This window comes from Meles meles, chromosome 19 (genome assembly GCF_922984935.1).
Source record: "Meles meles chromosome 19, mMelMel3.1 paternal haplotype, whole genome shotgun sequence".
NCBI classification, from domain to species: Eukaryota; Metazoa; Chordata; class Mammalia; order Carnivora; family Mustelidae; genus Meles; species Meles meles.
This window is the reverse complement of record NC_060084.1, coordinates 21,555,014-21,559,870: the sequence shown is the minus strand read 5'-3', so window position 1 is coordinate 21,559,870 and position 4,857 is coordinate 21,555,014. Positions and strand designations below refer to the sequence as shown.

General features: G+C 34.9%; 1 non-coding gene across 1 annotated transcript; it reads left to right on the top strand.

Annotated features, from left to right (window-relative positions):
* Positions 1-2,699: 2,699 nt before the first annotated feature.
* On the top strand, positions 2,700-2,842 carry LOC123931976. The gene has a single exon (XR_006816382.1). It is a non-coding gene; the product is annotated as a U4 spliceosomal RNA (small nuclear RNA).
* The last annotated feature ends 2,015 nt before the right edge of the window (positions 2,843-4,857 follow it).

Here is a 4,857-nt window from a genome sequence, read left to right as displayed (position 1 = left end):
ACATCTGTACTCCAGAAGAGAGACAGAGAGGGAGAGAGAGGAAACAACTCTCTATACAAAGGAAATCTTTAGATAAGCACAGAAAAATGGGAGAATCTAAGAGTCAGGTATGTACACTAGTAGTATATGAAGAAATCATCTTTAACCTTTCCTTAGTGTGGAGTAAAGTGTAGTGGGAAAATGTAGTTCCCCATACAAGCCACTACCATTCTAATGCATTAAAGCTCTAAAAATGGGAGTTGGGGCCAAATTGTCATTCATTCATCTGTCAGTTCATCCATCCACTTACTCATTTTTTTCTCTCAATATTCATGAATACCTAAAAAAGGTCAACTATTAGTGAATCATTCCATTGCCTTGATTTGGTTCCTACATGCATTTTTCCCTAAGAAGGTATTACCAGGTCTTTAGACCATGATCTGATCACATATTCCAGCATGACAAAAAAACTAAAGGAAACATTGATCAAAAATGTTAATTTGTTTATTGTTGGGGCACTGTTTTTTTAACTTATTTATTTATTTTTCCCCATTAACTTTCTCTTTGGACACTTTCTATATTTCCTAAAATTCTAGAATGATCCATTCAAGTGAGCTGCCAGAGTAATTTTCATTCTTCTAAATAATCTTAGCTTTGTTGTATACCTATCCAGAAATAAGCTACACATGCTTTTCTTATTAAATGTATCAGCCGAAGTCTTCTTTACTGAGATCAGGTTATTCTCAACCATTCAATTCAGGGATAAAAGGAAGAGAGACACATTTATATTTACCTTAACTTTCATAGACATTAATCCTTACAAGATATTTCAGGTAGAAGAATCAATAAACTATTTTCAATGAAGGGTAAACTGAGGCTTCAAGAATCAACCTGTATCTATGGCAGGAAGTTCATTTATGATTGAGTTGAGATTTACCTCAGAGTTGTCCAAATCTAAAGCCTTGAGTACTTCTACCAGAATGAAGCAAGAGAAAGCTATTCACAACTGAAGAAGCCATTGGATATTAGCTTAAGATCCGCTACCTAGCTGTTTTCTACTTCACACATTTGATATTGGTTATGGCTATGTTGTCACAGTGGCTTCCTGGTGACTTTCTATATCTCATTCCACTGGGACATTTTGTCTGTGAATGATCTCATCTATTAAAGCAGTTGGTACCTCCAAGTTTAAGTGCACCTGTGTGTAATTTTAATATGCAGGGCCACTTCCTCTCTGCCACTAGCCCCTTCTCCTCTCAAATTATGCAGGTGGCTGACACCTACCACTGCAGCAGTTAGTTGTATTAAATTGAGAAATAGTAACAGGTCATAAACCTCCCAAATAAATTGTACTCAAATAAGATGTGCACAGAAACTCAAGTTCTAGATCACATTTATTTCCAAGTTGCACGGTGTTCACAGCACTTCTTCTTGTTTCTGTAATGAATCCTTATTTGTTTAATGATAGTGATTAGATGCCTTAAATTACCAGAAATAAAATCCATTTCCCTCAGCACTGGGCATATATATGAGAACCATCAGTTGTGTATTCTCCAGGCTCTTTTTATAATGGTACTAAATACATATAAACAAGCATCTGTTGCAGTAATTTAAATGTCTTATCCTTATGTACTGCGTGTATATTAAAAACAGAATGTGTTATTTAAAATATTAGTTATGTTCATGGATTAGAATCTTTATTTGCGAATAGCTAACACATAAAGATCAGAATACTCCAGAATACACTCACTGATTCAAACAGGTCTATCTTCCATTTGACTCTGTCTGTTTTACATCTATTATTTGGGATCATGTTACAAATACTTAGAATCTCCATCTGCAAGAGGTCATGCCTCTTTTTGCTTTAGGTAATTTTAAAGAAAATAACTACTTTTTCTTAAGCGATCCAGAAACTCAAATACAATTTTGACATTTGCTGCCTTGAAATAATGGTGCTGATTATAATTAAAATTAGAATAGAAACTGAAAATTAAAATGACAAAAAAGAAGGCCCCAGAGTTCAGAAAAATGTGTATAAAATAGGGTCATAAAAGGAGAGAAGAGTTGGAACATAGTACGCTGACAATTATTTTAGAAATGAAAATGTTAATATGTGTAATAGAGGCTTATATATTCTATGTAGGATGAAGTGACTCTTACCCTGCTATTTTGGGTGCAGTGACATTTGATGTGTAAGATATTAGAAGGGACATGAATTAAACTCTTCAAAATAAGAAAGGTCAGTATATAGACATTATCTGAGATTTCTTTCATTAATTTTACTGCTTACAAATTCAAGAGGGATTGCAGAATAAAGCCAATTTTAGAGATATGCCATTTGACCCAGGCCCTCAAAAATGATAATATTTAACCTCTATTTCCAATCTATATTAAAGTGCTTTGCCCTTGAATTAGCCAGTAAATGGCTTTCACTCGCTCCTCTATCCTGTGCATTTTCGTAGGCATATACTAAATGCCTACAGAACAGAATACCCTGTATTGAAGACTAGCCTTCAGAATGATAATTTAGTGACTGATACGCCAACTTAAAAATTAATATTTACTTTCAAATAAAATACGTAGTTTTATCCATCATGACAGGTATTCAGAAATTTGTTTATTCAGTTCTTTTAAAGATCGTGTTGGCTCTCAAAAACAAACTAAAAATCATGTTAACTCTCTTTCACTGTGTAACAAACTACTATAAACTCAGCAGTTGAAGCTTTGCGCAGTGGCAGTATCGTAGCCAATGAGGTTCATCCGAGGCGCGATTATTGCTAATTGAAACTTAGCAGTTTAAAACACAATAAATTTATTACCTCATAGTTTCTATAGGCCAGAAGTTCAGGCATGTTATAGCTGGAGTCTCTACTCATGGTTTCAAAAGATTAGAGTCAAAGTTTTGCTACAACACAGCTCATGTGAGACTCAGTGTCCTACTTCGAGCTCATTCAAGTTGTTGGCAGAATTAAGTTCCTCCTGGTAGTAATACTGAAGTAGCATTTTCTTGTTAGCTTTTTTAAATAGGGACAAATCTCAACTTCTAAGTCTGCCCACGATTCCTCGCCAAGCAGCCTCTAAAAGCAGTTCACGGCAACGCTGCTTTCTTCCGAGTCAGAGTTAAGTATTTACCTGTAAGGTCTTCACCTAGGACCAGCTGGAGGAAAGTTGCCAAAGGGCTCACGGGTTAGGTCAGCCTCACCCAGCATAATCTTTTTATCTTAAGTTCACAAAGGCTCTGCTCAGCCGCACCTAGATTAGAGTTTGATTCAAGAGCTGAGATAACATACATATACCCTTGGGGCCTGAGTGTGGCTGAGATAGTTTAGACTCCTACATAATAAAAATTACAAATGAAGGCTCTTTATCTAGCAAAGAAGCAGCGTTGTGTTGAATGGTCAAAAACTATGTGGGGGCTTAGACTACCTTGGTTGGGTTAACGTTCAGGCTCTTGGGAAAAACTCTTTACCTTCCTAAGAGAAAAATTTCATATCCCATATAGATAGGATGTCTAGATATGTTGGTTTACCCAGGAAAGTTCTAGCTTACTTCTGTTTTTCTGGAGATAGTAACAGTCTTCCCTTTTATTCTAAAATGCAGCCATGTTTGGATAATAAATCACACAGTATATTTCTATGGTTATTGAGAGGGCATAATATGAAAATGTGCATAAAATCCTTCAGTATGTTTGCCTGATAGAAGGCGCTCAAAAAATCACTAATATAGGTGCCCCTTTTTCATCAGTCTGGACTTGTATAAATGCCATTGTGCAAAGGATTTATGTATAAATGCTATTACATATTCAATAATAAATGCAAAAAGATAAATATAAAATAAGAACCTAAGCCTTAGGTTCATGAGTTATACTTAAGAATTTCATTAAATTAGGAAACCAAAATCAAAAGCCAAAGTTATAAGTAAATTTGTGTTGGAAACACAAAATTGAAGTGATCAGATTTTTGGAGTAGTGGTGGGGGAAGCTATGTAAGAGTTCTTAGAAGATAGAATCGAAATGATTCTAAAAAGACCGATATAATTCTCATCAGTGAAAAAGGGAAGACAGTCTAGTTCAAAAACAAACAAAAATATGTAAACAAATAAATCTCAGACAATGTATTAGAAATTATACATGGATAGAATACAGAATGATGTTAGGGTCCTGTGACAGAGGACCCGACAAAGTGAAGTTCATTCCACATAGTAAAGGATTTTGACAGCTGGGCAAGGAGTTTTTATGTTTTTAATAGGTGACTGACACAATCACAGCATGTCAAATGATTTTAAGGGACAAGGATTGAGAGAGGGAACAGGGTCAGGAGAAAACACCAACAATTTGAACAAAAATAATGGAATCTGGAGTTAAGATAGTGGCAGCTTAAAGAAGGAGGAAAGGACATAAATGCAAGAAATGGAAGAATACACACACACACACACACACACACACATCAACGTAGTATATGATGAGTGGAAATATCAATTACTTATAGGATGGATGAAGGGATCCATAAAATAAAAGTAGAGAAAGTTGTCAAAGTTAGGTAGTACAAATACCAACATTTAAGTTATCAAATTTACCAAAAAAATTGCTCAGTTAAGGAGACTAGAGCCAGGTATATGAATTATTACTGGAGTAAGGGACCAAAAAACTTGGAAAAGTCAGAGCTGGGTATGGTTTGAACTTCATTAAACTGAAGAGTTGGTACAACTAAAAGTAGCAAAAATCTGACCAGGTAGAGATAAAGATGGCCTTTTAAATGAGCATATTTTTTATATCTGATTGCTGTGTCAACAGAGCTCCTGTTTTATGGTATAAATACTATAATTACAAAATTAAGGCAAATATGTAATATACTAATGAGAGATATGATCACATCTTCT